Raw genomic sequence first — 18,484 nt, forward strand, 5'->3', positions numbered from 1 at the left:
GCTGACTCCAAGGTTGGACCATTTATTGCTAACTCTCATTCACAACCCACAAAACACTGTATCATTATCTTTTTGGAAGCTGTATGACCTGGAAACTTTGCAGTGATTGTTCATCAGAGTGGGCTGGTGGCTAATTTGGAGTTTTAAAAAACATATCTATTAAAATATCAATAATAAATAAAATCCCACTACTCCCCCTCCTGCTGTTTATTCTCTCCCTCAATCTTTCATCTTAATGCTCCTTTTTATTTAATATTATTAATAATAGTGTTACAGTGGAGCTTAGAGACTCCAGCAGAACTTGGGCTACTATTGTGCTAGGTGCTGAACACACACACACAGTAAGAAATTATTCCTTTCCTAAATAATTTAGTCTAAATAGACAAGTCTGGCAAAGGAAAGGAAGGATTATTATCCTCATTTTACAGATGGGGAATTAAGGTCCTGGGAAATTCACACAGAAGTCCATGGCAGAGCCAGAGAATTGAATCCAGGTCTTCTGAATCCCAGTCCGGCACCTCCGCAACAAGACTATCTTTCCTCTCTGTCTCCTTGCTCCTTACGCCACATTCGATAGTGCTGACCCCTATACGTTGAACAGTCGCTGTGTTGTCATCCCACCTAACTCCCTAACTTTGTCCTTCAAATCTCTCCCTAAAACTCTCTTCAAGCAACACTTATGATTATTATTATTACTTATATTACCAAAGTGTATAGGAGCCCTAGGCCTGGTCCAAGACCCCATTGTGCTAGGCCCTGTACAAACACAGAACAAAAAGACTGTTCCCACCCCAAAGAGAACACTTGCTTTCTGCTACACATTATCTGTAACCCCCACTCCCTCCTTTAACATAAATGCCACACCATGTCCTGTCTTACATTTGTTGATGTTGTCTAATATAGGCCCTGACTCAACAAGCCCCCTAAGCATGAAACCCTCATTGAAGTCAATTGGAGTTCCCTAGATAACAGTAAAGCCCTAGACTGTAAACTCTCCAGGATAGCGAAAATGCCTTCCTTTGTGTGTGTGTGTGTGTGAGAGAGAGAGAGAGAGAGAGAAAGAGAGAGATTTTTAATAATCACTAATAATGTGCACAATGAGTCAGAGATTTCCATGAAATGTCATATCTTATGAGTAGTGTCTGTGATATATGAAACAATTCAGAAGATTTAATTAGAAGAGTACCAAAAGTACTTCACTATCTCTATAAGTGACTCTTGGGAACTGGAGACTGAGAATGTGGGCATCCTTATATCCTAGGTTCTACATAGTTATCAGTTAATAACCATTCATGAGCAATAAGAAACTTTGGCAAGCTTTGACCTTTTTATGCAAATAGGTGAGATTTTGCAAAATATTTTGTAAAGCATTTTTTGTCCTCTTTTATACTCTGTCCATGGTTCTACAAATCAGATTAAAGGATTATAATATTGTATCTTATTCCCAAAACATACAAATTATGCACAGAGGCACCCATATACAATTTCAACAAATGATAGTATTTTTTCTATTTGGCTTCCAAATGCATACATGAAATACTTCTACAGTCAAACCCAACTTCTAAAGAACAAACACCAAAATAGTAGTGGTGTATTCACTACTGTAAAAGCAGTGTTCACACTGTAATATTAAATGAAACAAAGAGTGCTGTGGCATAAATCAACTGTGGAGCAGGACCACAGATATTTCTCCATTTGGCAAAACATTCCCAAAAGGCACCAGTTTGTTTAAAGATGAAAACTTCCATAATGAAAACTTGAAAGATGTTTGTTCAAAGTCTGGCAGTAGAGAGATCACTTGATCATTACCTGTTAGGTTCACTCCCTCTGGGGAACCTGGCATTAGCCACTGTCGGCAGATAGAATACTGGGCTGGATGGACCTTTGGTCTGACCCAGTATGGCTGTTCTTATGTCTAATGTGTAGCGTTCTTCACCTCTGAAGATCATGAACTCCCTAATCTCCTTCTGTTGCTCATAGGCCTCCATTGAAGTTCCATTGACTTCAGTGGAATTTATACACATGCTTAACGTTAACCACATCTTTGAGTGTTCTCCTGAATAGGGTGATTTTCTGAATTGGTCCTGAAAACATGTTGATATAAGAAACATTCATACTCACCAGTTAGTTTGCACAAATCTAAATACATTCATTAAAAATAAAAAATATTAGCCAAAAAGCCTTGTTTTCCCATTGCTTTATTAAGAGCATTGTATTTCCTTAAAGATTGTTTCTACTTACAAATTCTCTCCGGTTTTTTTTTATTACTTTGGCAGCTAATGTAGATCAAAATACATTAGCCATGTAGTATGTTCTTAGATAACATTTCACACTGGAAAAAAAACAGCAAAATCTAATTTCAAGAATTTGTGCCATATGGCTGTGCACTCTGCTTCATTTAACTTACTAACTGCTCCTTTCAGTGCTGAAAAAATGATTTGAGATGTAATCAAAGCTTACCTTTTTATTTTCTGTCAAAAACGTCAAAGGAATGTTCTTTAAAAATGAAGAAGAGTTGGTAATAACTTGGATTATCTGTGTTTCAGTTTTGTTATTTATATTGGATACATGTGATAGTGCTGAATAACAGAAGGACTGGAAAATGAAACTTTTTTTCTATACTTTGTTTGCATTTGAGTTATATTAAATGTCTGCTTGCTCTCTTTTTTCCTTCTATAGCAAGTGGCTGGTTTCTGGAAAAAGTAGAAATCACAGATTCATCTACAAATGAAGTGTATTGCTTCAACTGCAGCAGGTCTGTAAGCCAGTACATTAAATATCTTCATTATTTGGAATGCTATTTTCTTAATAACATATACTGCAAACTGTACTTTATATTTCCACAATTGCTTTTTTAAAAATATTCTGTTTCAGTGTCTATTTATCCGTTTGGAAGAGGGGCCATGAGATTTATTTAGCTATACAAGGTTAAAGCTAAAAGGAAGGCTTTTTCATGCAAGTGGTACACAAAGAGAATCATAACACTAATTTAGGGGTTTATCTGAAAAAACAGTGAGGGGATTGGTTAAGATTAGTACTGTACAAGCAGAAACCCATCTTAAATCTTAACTATTAATGAAAATACTGATAATTTACAGCTCTTCATAAATATGTGTCAGATAAATTGAAGCAATACACTTGTTTCTCAGAACTGAAATTTATAACTGAATGATACCTTTAGTGTGATATTCCCTGCAATACACTGAATTCTCAGCATTTTTATAGAGCTTCAAATTAAACAATAGAAACAAACACTAGTAAAGATTTATGTTTATGTGATCCTCCATTTCTAGATGCAAAATATAATTTTAATGTATCCTCAGAACAAAGTAGTATAAAAATTGCACAAGTTTCCTGCTTTTAGAGAGAGGGTCATAGTCTAGTGGTCCAAAAACAAGTTTGGGAGCCAAGAAAGTCCGATTCTGATCCTGACTCTAAATACTTCTGTGAACTTGGACAAGTCACTACAGCCAAAAAATTCAAAATATCCTGTGATTTTAGATGTCTTGGTCTTTTGGATATTTAGCTTCAGACCTCTAGTGTTGAGCACCTGTAACTCCCATTGACTTCGGCTGGAGTTGTGAGTTCACATTATTTGTGAAAAAGTCCTAGGTGTCTCAAGTTGAGCATCCAAAATTAGTGGAGACTTGTAAAAAGTCCACTTACTCTCTCTTTCCCAGTTATTCCTTATGTAAAATAAGATTCCATGGTGATGGGTGTACTAAAGAAACATGGATGTATTATATATATAGGTATTAGGACCAGGTTCTGACCTGCGTCCGTCGTCTACTCGGCTGATTGTAGTGTCCTGATTCTGAGGTTGGCCTTGGCCCCGACATTTTACAGCAGAGTCAGGTCTATGACTCCCAGGGGCCATTACACCAGCCATTACACCCTGACACAGCTGCAGGAGTAACTGGTGATTAATTGGCTGTACAACAGCTGGGAACACCCCTTTTTGCCTTCAGGGAATTCCAACCCCTTCACTATACCAGAGCAACAAAGGGGCCAGATAACCCAAGAGAATCTAGCCCATCCAACATACTTCACAGAAGGGTTGAAAGTCTTAGGGTATGTCTACACTACAGGATTAATCCGAATTTAGATAATTCAAATTTGGGAAACAGGTTGTATAAATTCGATTGTGCGCGGCCACACTAAGCACCTTAATTCGGTTTTTAACCACATTAATTCGGTGGTGTGCTGCCACACTACCCCATTAATTTAAACACAGTAATTCGGTGGTGTGCGGCCACACTAACCCTAATTCGAATGAACAAAATCGATTTAGGCTCTACTCCGCTCATCGAGGTGGAGTACAGAAATCGATTTTAAGTGCCCTTTAATTCGAATTAACTGGCTCTGTAGTGTGGACGGGTGAAGGGTTAATTCGGATTAACGCAGCTAAATCCGAATTAAAGTCGTAGTGTAGACCAGGCCTTAGTTATTTTTAAAGCTTTTTGAAGACAAAAATTGCTACCTATAATGTAGTATGTATTAGCATTAGTATTTCCTCTGTACATTTTAACTTTGTATCCAGTCCTGTTTCCACTGAAGTCAGTGACAAAGCTTCCACTGGCTTTTATTGGAGAAGAACTGGGCTATTGTGGAAATCAGGGGGCAGAGATGTCTATGGGCCAATAAAGAGGCATCAGATTAAAATAGTAGCATTCTTAGCCCTAGGAATATGATATCATATACAATAATCTGTTAAAACATTTTTCTTAATTTAAAATGACCAAGATTTGTGCCACTCAGTGAAATCATCTATATAGTGCTTTTTTCTTTTAGCTCACTTCTGCTCCTGTTAAAGTCAATGGCAAATTTCTCATTGAAATCAGAAGGAGCAGAAGCAGGCCCTTATTCCTTGTCTATTTGTTGGATTTCAGATATACTGTACCTAATGTACCAATTATGGGTTTTTATATTTTTCCTTCAAGGTGGCTTGCTGAGGATGAAAATGATGGACGCACTGTAGTGCAGCTTTATGCATAATTGTTTTCTAGGATTCATAGTGAATATGCTGCTTCTTCAGATTCATGCTGATTTGATTTATTTGTATTTTATAATGATGAAGGTACTGTAATTATTATGGAGAACTGTCAAAACAATAGATTAAAAACATCAGTGGAGATTAAACAGGTCTAATGTGAACAACACATTGCAATCCTACTAGGAATTCTTAACAGTTTTGCACAATTGAACTGTAAATAAAGCAGAAATTTAGAGCTATACCATGGTTTTCTGAATTTGATATGTGCATTCACAGGATGGGGTATATGTAGTAGAATTTAGGAAAACAATTTGTGTTTGGTGATTTGTGTAAGTGTGTTCATCATAGTTAATACTTGCGTAAAATCTGTTTCAGGATCAATATTTATTAAAATTTCTATTTTCTCATGATCACTTTTTAAACAAAACATACACCTCTTTCAGACCACCATGCATTTTGTGTCCCATTACAGCACCTCCACAAAACTAACCCATGGAAAAAATTGTCCTCTTGGCTCTATCTTTACTGAATAATTCACACCCATTATTTAGTTCTCCCTGTGTGTGCAGGCCTCCCATTGAGATTTGATGCATAATCTTTTGAAGAATACTGATACAGGAACCTTTAGATCCCACGGCTCTACCTACTGAGAAACCTACAAGAGAATTTCCATCAGCTGTCATTACGGTAGTAATAATCATTACATCCTCTTTCTGGTTTTTAACTACTGTCAAAGAAAAATCTTAACACCTTCTCTTTCCCACAATTCTGAATTGCAACATGCTCAAAATAATAATAATAAATAATGCATTTATGGCTGTATATGTTGTTATTTATGAATTCACTATCTGTTTATTTTGACTTTACCAGTGTTGCTGCTTCTAGTGTTCATAGAATAGATGGGCCTAAAACAAAATAATGAATTGAACACTCCTTGATCAGAATACAAACCCAGTTCTAGATGTGAATTTTGCAAGGTGCCACTTCCTTTTTGAAGGTCAACCCCAAATCCTGGATCTAAACACTCCTAAACTTTGGGTATGTCTACACTGCAGCTGAGAGCGCACTTCCCAGCATGTGTAGACAGACATTCTAGCTCTGCTTGAGCTAGTGTAACCCACACACCTCCTGGATGTGGTGTTCTGTCCCATCTGGTGGCACTGAGACCACTCAGAGAGAGAGAGAAAGAGACTGAGTTTGCTCTACAGCCTTAGCTAATAGCCAGTTGGCTTTTAGCTCATGCACTAAGCTCCAGAGGTGCCTGGTTTGATCTCGCCTGCCGACGACCAGGATCTGTCAGCGTTACAAGTGGGGGCTCATCCGGGATTTCAGCTGGGAAGTTTCTGAAGCTCGGGACGTGCTTCCTCATCTAGGGAAAGTATGTAAACCACACACCTCCTGGGTCTGGTGTTCTATCCCATGTAGTGGCACTGAGACCACTTAGAGAGAGAGAGAGAGAAAGATTGAGTTTGCTCTACAGCCTTAGCTAATAACCAGATGACTTTTAGCTCATGCGGTTGAGGCTCATGCACTAAGCTCCAGAGGTCCCTGGTTTGGTCCTGCTTGCCGTTTACTAGTTACACTAGTACACTAACAATAGAAGTGTAGTCCATGGTAGCACAGGCAGTGTCTCAGGCTAGCCACCCAAGTATGTGGGTGGATTTGTGCTCAGGCAGCTAGTCCATGCTACCCTCTCCTACACTGCTATTTTTAGCACGCTAGCTCCAGCAAAGCTAGTGCATGTCTGTCTAGCTGAGCTAGGAATCATGATCCCAGGTGCAGTGTGGACATATCCTTTGCGGGGTTTAAAATCTGGTTTTAGATCTGAATTTTATAGCATGGGCCTATCTCTCCTTCAGAGCACCAGTAGACTGTATGCTTTCGGTGATCACATGAATTTTGTCATAAATGTAGGTATTAAATTTATTTTTCATGTATTCTGGTGAAGTATTTGCATGTTTTCATTTTTAAAAAGTCCTGTGTTTATTTTCTCATGTCATTCTTTCAAATAAGGTATGTTGGCTGATAGGTTCATGGGAAATGAAACCTCAGTGGCTATTTTGATTAAAACAAACAAACAAAAACACCTCATGGGTAGTGCAAACTGAGTTCTGTTTTTATATACCTTGTTAGATCATCATGCAGAAGATCTGCTGTAGGATGTGATCTGACTTAGCAAGAAAACAGGGTCAATTTATCTCCTCAAAAATCCTCTTTGTGCTTGCATTGCTAGCATGCACACTGGAATGGATTTAAAACTGTATCCCCAGAGTGCACAGTTCAGCTACTTAGTATCAGTATTCATTACACTGAATCACTTTGTTGTGATCTACTATGTGATTTGTTTCATTATTATGTCTTTCATTAATAGTTTGTAATACTACTCTCTTCGATGCCATTGCTGATTTATCAAGTGTAAATAATGCCGTCCTAATCTGTTTTCCATTACTAATGGTGAATACCTTCTTTCAGCAGCTGGCTTCCTTATTGGAAAATGATTTGCTCTGCCTGTACAGTGTACAAATAAGTGATTAGATTCCCTCCTTTATACCCCCTGTGATGGCAGGGGCAGCAACACAGGAGGGAAGTGCTTCAATACAAGGGCATGGCAGGGTACCTTCTACCTTGACAGAACTGCTTTAAATATCACAGGAGTCTTAGGGTATGTCTACACTACGAGAGTAGTTCGATTTTACTTAAATCGAATATGTGGAATCGATATTACAAAGTCGAACGTGTGTATCCACACTAAGGACAGTAATTCGACTTTGTGAGTCCACACTAACGGGGCAAGCGTCGACATTGGAAGCAGTGCACTGTGGGCAGCTATCCCACAGTTCCCGCAGTCCCCGCTGCCCATTGGAATTCTGGGTCGAGCCCCCATTGCCTTCTGGGGAAAAAAATGTGTCAAGGGTGCTTTTGGGTAACTGTCGTCATCCAACCGTCACTCCCGCCCTCTCTCCCTGAAAGCGCCGGCGGGAAATCAGTTCGTGCACTTTTCTGGTCAGTGACAGCGCGGACGCCACAGCACTGCGAGCATGGAGCCCGCTGCAACCATCGCTGCAGTTATGGCCGTTGTCAACACCTTGCACCTTATCATCCACCTTTCCCAGAGGCAAGATGCTGAGAAATCGGGCGAGGAGGCTACGGCAGCGCGGTGAGGACCTGAAGTCTGAGAGTGGCACAGACCTGTCACAAAGCACGGGACCCCGCGCCGAGGACATCATGGTGGCAATGGGTCATGTTGATGTTGTGGAACGGCAATTCTGGGGCCCGGGAAACAAGCACGGACTGGTGGGACCGCATAGTGCTGCAGGTCTGGGATGAATCACAGTGGCTGCGAAACTTTCGCATGCGGAAGGGGACTTTCCTGGAACTTTGTGAGTTGCTGTCCCCTGCCCTGAAGTGCAAGGACACCCAGATGCGAGCAGCCCTGACTGTCCAGAAGCTAGTGGCCATAGCCCTCTGGAAGCTTGCAACGCCAGACAGCTACCGGTCAGTCGCGAACCACTTTGGCATGGGCAAATCTACCGTGGGGGTTGTTGTGATGCAAGTAGCCAACGCAATCGTTGAGCTACTGCTCTCAAAGGTAGTGACCCTGGGAAACGTGGAAGTCATCATAGATGGCTTCGCCGCGATGGGATTCCCAAACTGCGGTGGGGCTATAGATGGAACTCACATCCCTATCCTGGGACCGGACCACCAGGCCAGCCAGTACATTAACAGAAAGGGCTACTTTTCAATGGTGCTGCAAGCACTGGTGGACCATAGGGGACGTTTTACAAACATCAACGTCGGATGGCCGGGCAAGGTTCATGACGCTCGTGTTTTCAGGAACTCTGGTCTGTTTAGACGGCTGCAGGAAGGTATTTACTTCCCGGACCACAAAATAACAGTTGGGGATGTGGAGATGCCTATAGTGATCCTCGGGGACCCAGCCTACCCGCTAATGCCCTGGCTCATGAAGCCCTATACAGGCGATCTGGACAGTGAAAAAGAACTCTTCAACTACCGGCTGAGCAAATGCAGAATGGTGGTGGAGTGTGCTTTTGGACATCTCAAGGGGAGATGGAGAAGCTTACTGACTCGCTCTGATCTCAGCGAAACCAATATCCCCATTGTTATTGCAGCTTGCTGTGTGCTCCACAATCTCTGTGAGAGCAAGGGGGAGACCTTTATGGCGGGGTGGGAGGTTGAGGCAAATAGCCTGGCTGCTGATTACGCCCAGCCAGACAGCCGTGCGATTAGAAGAGCCCAGCGGGACGCGCTGTGCATCCGGGAGGCTTTGAAAGCTAGGTTCCTGAGTGAGCAGGGTAACCTGTGACTATTAAGTTTGTTTACAGAGAAGCTGAACCTGCCCCCGTTTCTTGTTAATGTTCACTATCCTCTCCAGTCACATACCCCGTTCACCCCGTTGCCCCCCTTCCAACACACGTTTAAAAATAAAATCACTTGAAATTTGTTAATGAACACCATTTTCTTTATTACTGTTTTCGCGGTAAAGTGTTGAACCTGGGACACAGACTGTGGTGGGGAGCGGGTGTAGTGTAGTGATGCAAAGGATGCTTCTAAACTCGAGGAATGACAGGCTCCGCACTGGTGGACTGGTTGTTTCAACGGATCCTGACACCCCTCCTGTTCGGGACTCTGTGTGTGGGGGCTATGTGACTTTGTGGCAGGGGGAGGACGGTTACAGATCCCCTGTTGCGTGGCTCTGTGATCCAGGATAAGGACCGCTGCATAAGATCTCTAACCGCCCTCCCCCACCACAAAGTCACATAGCCCCTCTCCCCCCCACCCACAGAACATGAAAACCACCTCCCAGACTGACCAGGGTAACTAGTGACTGCAATGTGTGTGTGCCCTGCTGCTGAACCTGCCCCCGTGTCTGTACCCTGGTAAAGGTGACTGTCCTGTCCAATTACCAACGCCCTTCCCCCCCTTCAAACAGACTCTCCTCTAAAAGAACATGATGGAAACAGTAATTAACAGAAACTTATTTTTTATTAGCAACTACACATGAAACTGGGGGATGAAACTGGGACCGGGGCTTGGGTGAGGCGGGAAGGAAAGGACTTATCAAATTTTGGGGAATGACAGCCTTCTGGTACTTGAGCAGTCTGCTGGGGTGGAGTGAGAGTTTTCACGGACTCTGCCGCCCCTCCTTCTTGGGACTTTGGGTGAGGGGGGTATGGGACTTTGTGGTGGGGGAGAGCGGTTACAAATAGACTGTAGTGGGGCTCTGTCCTCCTGCCTCCGGTCCTGCAGAACATCCACAAGGCGCCGGAGCGTGTCCGTTTGCTCCCTCATTAGTCCAAGCAGCGTTTGAGTCGCCTGCTGGTCTTCCTGCCGCCACCTCTCCTCCCATTCAATGTGTGATCGGTGGATTTGGGACAAGTTCTCCCTCCACTGGGTCTGCTGGGCTGCCTGGGCTCGGGAGCAGACCATAAGTTCCGAGAACATGTCCTCCCGTGTCCTCTTCTTCCTACGCCTAATCTGCGCTAGCCTCTGGGAGTGTGATGCCAGGGTAGGTCGGGAGACAGTCGAAGCTGTGGGATGGAAAAAAGGGAGAGAATTCCTCAGAAAGATAAATTTAGTTGTGAAAAAAGAACATAGTCTTTCTCTGTGAACAAGACCATGCACAGCACCTATCACATGCGCACTCAGGACAAGGTCGAATTTTCGGCCTTCGCATTCAGTGCCTGGGGTCTTGCAGTGCAGATCAGACAAGCGGGGCAGGACAGCGGAATTTGTGTAGCAGGCCGACATGGTAAGCCGTAGACTTGTGGCTGCTTAAAACTTTAATAATAGCACTGGCCTCCTTTCACGTTCAAAGCAATGCCAGTCCCTGCTGCCAGCAATCCGGCAAGCATGAGCTCTGCCCCGTCCCACCCCCTCGCGGCTGTCCCAGGGAAAGATCCCTGTATGCTGCCCCTCTCCCGCCTCCACCGCGTGGCTGTAAACCGCCAGTTACAGTTCTGTAAAGGAACAGGCAAGCAGTCCCAATACTAACATTCCCCTACCTAATTCAAAGCAGGTCACCATGAGTTACATCACTCTGATGAGGATTTCAGAGACGGAGAAAGAAAGGATGCTTCGGGAAAGCATGCAAAGACCAGGGCCGTATGCCGCCATGCTCTGCAAGGCAATGATCCCGGAGTACTTGCTTGTCTCCTGGCGTGGAAACATTTCATACCACGGAGGACCCAATAAGGCTGCTCTCCCCAGGAACCTGATGCAAAGGCTTTCCAATTACCTCCGGGAGAGCTTCGTGGAGATGTCCCAGGAGGATTTCTGCTCTATCCCCAGACATATAGACCGGATTTTACTGTAGCTGCACTGGCAGGGACTAAACAGTAGAGCGCCTAGGGCAAACCAATCATGCTAAAGCGGACATTGTTAGATTTCTTTTCAGTAGTTGCACTGCCAAGGACTGAAACGTTAAGCGCCTAGGGCAAAGTAATCATGCAAAACCCATTGTTAATATTGTTAATATTCCTGTTCTGTTAAAAATAAATGTTTACATGTTTAAAACACTTACCGACTGATCCTTCCCCTGATTCTGTGTCTGGGTTAACGCCTGGGGAAGGTTGGTAGGGGATCTCTGTAAGGGTGATGAAGAGATCCTGGCTGTCGGGGAAATCAGCGTTGTAAGCGCTGTCGACTGCCTCGTCCCCCTCATCTCCTTCCTCATCTTCCCCGTCCACTAACATGTCTGAGGAACCAGCCGTCGACAATATCCCATCCTCAGAGTCCACGGTCAGTGGTGAGGTAGTGGTGGCGACCGCACCTAGGATGGAATGCAGTGTCTCGTAGAAACGGGATGTCTGGGGCTGGGATCCGGAGTGTCCGTTTGCCTCTTTGGTCTTCTGGTAGCCTTGTCTCAGCTCCTTGATTTTCATGCGGCACTGCGTTGCATCCCGGCTGTATCCTCTCTCTGCCATGGCTTTTGAGATCTTCTCGTAGATCTTTGCGTTCCGTCTTTTCGAGCGCAGCTCCGAAAGCACGGACTCATCGCCCCACACAGCGATCAGATCCAAGACTTCCCGATCAGTCCATGCTGGGGCCCTCTTTCTATTCTGGGATTGCATGGTCACCTCTGCTGGAGAGCTCTGCATCGTTGCCAGTGCTGCTGAGCTCGCCACGATGTCCAAACAGGAAATGAGATTCAAACTGCCCAGACAGGAAAAGGAATTCAAATTTTCCCGGGGCTTTTCCTGTGTGGCTGGTCAGAACATCCGAGCTCGGACTGCTGTCCAGAGCGTCAACAGAGTGGTGCATTGTGGGATAGCTCCCGGAGCTATTAGCATCGAATTCCATCCACACCTAGCCTAATTCGACATGGCCATGTCGAATTTAGCGCTACTCCCCTCGTTGGGGAGGAGTACAGAAGTCGAATTTAAGAGACCTGTATGTCGAACTAAATAGCTTCGTGGTGTGGACGGGTGCAGAGTTAATTCGACGTAACGCTGCTAAATTCGACATAAACTCCTAGTGTAGACCAGGCCTTAGTAGTAGAGGCTGCCCGGAAGATGTGCTTAGTTAGTACAATTAATGTCAGACTTGGCCTCACCCACATAGTGGGCTTTGCTGACTTGCTCCAAGCTCTGCACTGTGGAGTATGCCACAGTGCCTGGACGTGAATCAGGCTCAATATGGTCATTCATAGTGGATCAATTTGTTTGTTTTTAAATCTCTTTCAACACCCTACTTGAAAGTGACAGGTCAATAGAAAGTTATAATTTCATATGTCCAGTTTGGAGTTTTGTAATGCCCTGGAGTAAAATTTTCAAAAATGCCAGCCCCTCAAAGATGTTTAGGTGCCTAACTCCCATTGATTAAGTCAGTGGTTCTCAACAGGGCTACACATACCCCTGAGGGTTGTGGCAAAATGGCCGATGTTGGTATGATGGGTCCCGTGCTTTTCTTGGCAGGGGGCTAGGATGCCACCCCTTGTTCCTGCTCTTGGGACACTGAGGGCCCCACTAATGGCCCAAGAAGATGGTAGAGGAGGGAAGGGGTCTGAGCCCCAGCCCCTCTCAACCCCTGCGGGTTTCTTACCCTCTTCCCCCTTGGGTAGGGTTACGCTCAGTTCTTGATACTGGGGGAGAGGGTCTCCCTTCCTCCTGTCTTTCAATTCAATTCTCAGCTCTCCCCCCACCCCTTCTACTTGAAGCAGGGGTTTTAATTAGGTTCCTGACAGGGCCTTAGTTGACTACAGGTGCTCCAATTAACCTATAGTAACCTTCCCTAGTCTACTGGAAACCATGCCTTAATAAGCCTAGGGTTTATATATCTCCCCTTTCCCACTCTTTCATTGCTCCTTGGCCTCGCTGTATCTCAGGGTATTCTGAGGTTTTTCAAGGGGTACACCAACTCATCTAGTTTTACAACAGGCTACATAAAAAGCACTAGTGAAGGCAGTACAAACTGAAATTTCATACATATAATGACTTGTTTATACTGCTCTACATACTATTCACTGAAATGTAAATACAATATTTATATTCAAATTGATTTATTTTATAATTATATGGGGAAAATGAGAAAGTAAGCCATTTTTCAGTAATAGTGTGCTGTGACACTTGTACTTTTATGTCTGACTTTGTAAGCAAGTAGTTTTTAAGTGCAGTGTAACTTGAGGGTATGCAAGACAAATCAGACTCCTGAAAGGGTACAGTACTCTGGAACGGTTGAGAGCCACTGGATTAAGTGACTTAGGAGCCTAAGTCTCATTTTTAAAAATGATTGAGGCACTCAGTAGCCTAAGTCTCATTGACTTTTAATGATCTTTTCTCTCAATGATCCATTGACTTTCCATGAGATTACAGTTATGTTTACACTGCAAGTGCTACAGTGGCACAACTGTAGCACTACAGCTATGCTGCTGTAGATACTTACTACAATAACAGAAGGAGGTTTTTCATCAGTGTAATAGATCTACCCCTCAAGAGGCAATAGCTAGGTTGACGGAGGAATTGTTCTGTTCCCTTAGCGGTGTCTATACCGGGGCCTAGATCAGTTTAACTATCTCTCTAAGGGATGTGAATTTTTCATACCCCAGAGCGATGTAGCCAGGTCAACCTAAATTTTAGGTGTAGGCCAGGCCTTAGGCTCCCAAATGCCTAAGGCCCAGGTTTCTAAAGGTATTTAGGTGTTGTTGCAGTCAGCACTGCAATGCCTAACTGATTGAGGAGCGTAAATCTCATTCTCAAAAAGAATTTATGCATTTAGGAGCCTAAGCCCAGTGTCAGTTGATAGGATTTAGACTCCTAGGTACCTAACTCTTTTTTGAAAATGCAATGTAGACTCCTAAGTCAGTTAGGCATTACAATGCTGAGTGGAGCAATGACTAAAAATCTGGGTCTTAATCAGTTAGAAACTTTTAAAAATGTTACTCCTAGTGCCTGAACATCTAGGATTACATGTATGGCGAAGAAGTTTAGCATTCTGCCTCTACTAATGCAGGATTCTGAAAGACCAAAGGATCCTTCTGTCATAGTGCTGTGACTCACATTAAGTGCAATGATGGGAAAGCCCCTTCCTCTGCCTGTGGCCTGAATGCTTCAGAGGGAATGGTGTCTAGTGCTGAGGAATTCCAAGACAAAGAACTTGGTTAAGGTAGAATGAAGGTTGTACATATCAGTAGAGAGCTATACATATTAAACAGTGCTAGGATGCTGTATTTTTTAAAAATTCAGGAACTACATATTGAAGATTAAAAATGAAACAAACATGTCACCAGAAAATTAGAACATTGTGCCCCATAAAATCTAAGCATCAGGAAGTCTAGAAATTCTCAGTTAAGATTATCATAACAGCCAGCTTTAACTCTGCTCCTTACCTCCACTTTTCCTCCTTAACTAAGTTTCACAGTATATATATATCAGGGGTTGGCAACCTCTGGGACGTGGCTCACCAGGGTAAACACCCTGGCAGGCCGGGCCAGTTTGTTTACCTGCCGCGTCTGCAGGTTCAGCCAATCGCGGCTCCCACTGGCTGCAGTTCGCCATTCCAGGCCAATCGGGGCTGCGGGAAGCTGCGCGAGCCGAGGGATGTGCTGGCCGCAGCTTCCCGCTGCCCCCATTGTCCTGGAGCGGCGAACCGCAGCCAGTGGGAGCTGCAATCGGCCGAACCTGTGGATGTGGCAGGTAAACAAACCAGCCCGGCACACCAGGGTGCTTACCCTGGCGAGCCGCATGCCAGAGGTTGCCGACCCCTGGTATATATGAATTAAAATACTGTATTAATTCGTTGTACACTGATACTTACAGCCACTTTTGTAGCCCTTTTCAGGTCCAGGAATATCTAAGGCTTATCTTGCTAGGGGGCGTAAGGACTTGAAGGAATATGACTTTGGAGACTAATTGTCCAAAGCCAGGCTCTGATTGTCTTGTTGGGCCATTTAATACTGTCACAGCTATACAGTAGCTCCCAGCACTGCACCGCTGGAACCTCTTCACCAAAATGAAAAAAAAAAGTGATTTTACCAAGTAGGTAAAATGAGTGAAACAAAACGGAAATAGATGGTAAAAATCATTCCTCTTTTTTCCTATTTTCCTTCCCATTTGACCTAATGTTTGCTTGCTGCTTTTGGAGTGGGGAGGGCAATGAAAAGATTTGTAACATGGTACAGATTTTGGCTGCAAATGTACCTAGTCCCTGTAATGCCCTCTCACATGCCTGCCTCTTCTGCTATCTCCAGTTATGGATTGTCTGATCCTCCCAGTTATAATAAGTATCAAGAGCTGAATGTTAGTTGAGGTACAACTAAAATCACCCAACAAATGTATCTGATCTGGAAAAAGCTGCTTCCTTGTAGGTTAGAAGAAAAGATAGAAAGGAATATCACCCTGAAGCAAGAGGTTATGACTGTCAAAAGTATTGCCAAACAAAGCGAAACAGCTTTGGTAAAGGTATTGATCTGTGCAAGCAGAAATTGACTAACCTTACTCCGTTCAAAGCTAACCTAAAGGCAGAGAGGGAACTGGGAGCAAAACCAGGAATCAAATGCATCAAAATAGATAGACCTACTTGATATAGCTAAATAAGCTTGTAGGAGAGCTCATGTGTGCGATTCTAAAAAAGCTAGAAAATACCATAAAGGAAAAGGAAGAAGATATATTCTTTGGAAGATTGGAACTAAAGAGAGAATTTCCTTGACGTTTGGAGCTGAGTTGGTCAAGGCCTCCTGTTCAGGAACACAGAGAACCAAGCACAGGAATAAAACAATTTTTCTTAAAATAGAAAGATGATTTGGGAAAGAAAAAGAAGCAGATGGAGCTGTTGAGACCTATAACAAAGCAAAAGATATTGCACCCATGAAAATACAGCCCTGGAAGAGTGAGATTTTTGCAAAGAAGAAAAAGTCAGCTTTGCATGGTTTATGAAGCAGGTGTAGTGATAGCTGCAATCACAGTAATTACCCTTGAATTATATTTTGTAATGAAGAGAATAGAATTCAGAAGTGATCTTGTTGAATGCACACTAGTTTATATACTGTGCATATACAAATTCTCTTGTTATACTGGTGTAACTCCATTTAAGGTTCACCAGAATAACAGAGTGAAGAATACTTTGATAAGTGCTTCTCCAGCACTTACATATTGCTTGGGATGCTTTCCATTATGTATCAAGTTGAGAAAAAGAAAAGAGAGAAACTGCTCTGGCAGTGTAAAGGGGCCTTAAAGTAGATGTAGATTTATGCTTACTCCTACTAGAAGGTCCCATTTACATTCCAAAGGGGGCTTAGTGTAAATGAAAAAGCAGGTGCACAGTGCCAACACCTGAAAGTGGTGAAGTATACTACTCCACTCAGAACCAGAGCACTAGCCTAATCCGGGGGCGGGGAGAGAAAAGGGGTAAAAAACAGAGGGAGATCTCTTCCAGTTGCACAGTTCCATGGCTAGAACAGTGAATGAAATGGAAATTTATCCTGTCAAAGGAAAAAAGTCTCCTCCTGACTTCCAACACTAAGGGCCTGATCCAAAGTGCACTGTGATCAATTGGAGTCTGTTGACTTCAATGAGCTTTGGATTAGCCACTTAGAGTCCAAGTCCAAGCCCCTTTTGAAGCCATGGGGAGAAAAGTTGGACCTTTATGATGTAAATACAGAAAACTATAGGTAATAAACTTATAAGAAATTGCTGTTATGCAAAATTCCATGAAACACACAACATTGTATGGTAGATCCAGGCAGCCACTCAATATATACAGAAACGCAAATTAGAAAATATTCAGCTAGGTGCTGATGCAATAATTAGAAAATGAAACCTATTAGAAAAGAACTGGTTACTTAAATGGACAAGTCAAAACAGATTTTAGACTAATTTTGGCTCTCTTTGGCAGGATTCATAAACCACATAAGAGCTCTAAACTGAGGTGGGAGGGGATCAAGTTATTCCTAATTACAATATTTTAAACTTGATAATCTAAATAGATGATCTCTTTACATGCCCTGACCCTTCAACCTTTATTCAGAGATTGTCCTTCAAGGCCCCATTGGGAAGGTTCTCCCCATGGAAAGTTGCCCTCAAACCTGATGGAGGATGCCAAGCTCTGTAAACTAGCAGTGGCTCTGGATCCCAGCAGCCACCTCACTCCACCTTCCATGTCTCTCAGTTGCCTAGCTCCTGCGGCTTCTGGGGATCCAGCAGAGGATAGGCAGATACATTAATACAGTCCTCGCTTTACAATATCCACTGTAAGGCCTAATGGGGATATTATGCATCCCCTCCACAACTCCAGCCCTCTGGTGGACCACAAACCATGCAGAAAGATCTCTGTCTCTAGGGTCTATGAAAGGAGTGAATGCTGCTGTACAGGCACCCAAGCCCCCTTCTGTGCCTGGATCGGGCGCACCAGCTGGGCCCTAAAGAGGTTGTTGATTGCTTGCTATGTTTCAAATAATATATCGCAATGTAATCTCATAGATACGTTTGTAGCATCTTGTAGTACTGTGTACTACTCTGTATATGCCAAACACAGTCAATTAAAGTCACATTAAAAGTCCACACTAAACTGATTTTATTAGAGTGCAAGTATAATAGAGTAACAGTGACAATCTGCTGACATATATGGTAGCTTAACTGGCTACATAGTTAATTGCATTATCTCCTTACATGGGAATCTAGTGGATACATTGTATACCACATAGGTGCCCAGTAAGTAAATTATTAAACTAGATATCTTTAGAAAGAAACGAATTTACATAAATCTAAGGAATAACCATATTCTGGACAATTATGAGAATGAAATCAGTGTAGGCTTCAAGAGTGACTAGAAATTAAAATCAGGTCCTTGCAGAGCAAGTGTACATTATTTGAGAAACATTATGTGATCCTGTCATTAAAGACTGTAGTGTAATGCATATGCACAAGGGGGGCAAGGTTGATATTAAGTGCAGCCAGGGCCGGCTCCAGGCACCAAGCACCCAAGCTGGTGCTTGGGGCGGCACCTGGAGGGGGGCGGCGCAGCGCCGGGGAGCACGGG

This window comes from Terrapene carolina, unplaced genomic scaffold (genome assembly GCF_002925995.2).
Source record: "Terrapene carolina triunguis isolate 2854851 unplaced genomic scaffold, T_m_triunguis-2.0 Scaffold58, whole genome shotgun sequence".
Lineage (NCBI taxonomy): Eukaryota > Metazoa > Chordata > Testudines > Emydidae > Terrapene > Terrapene triunguis.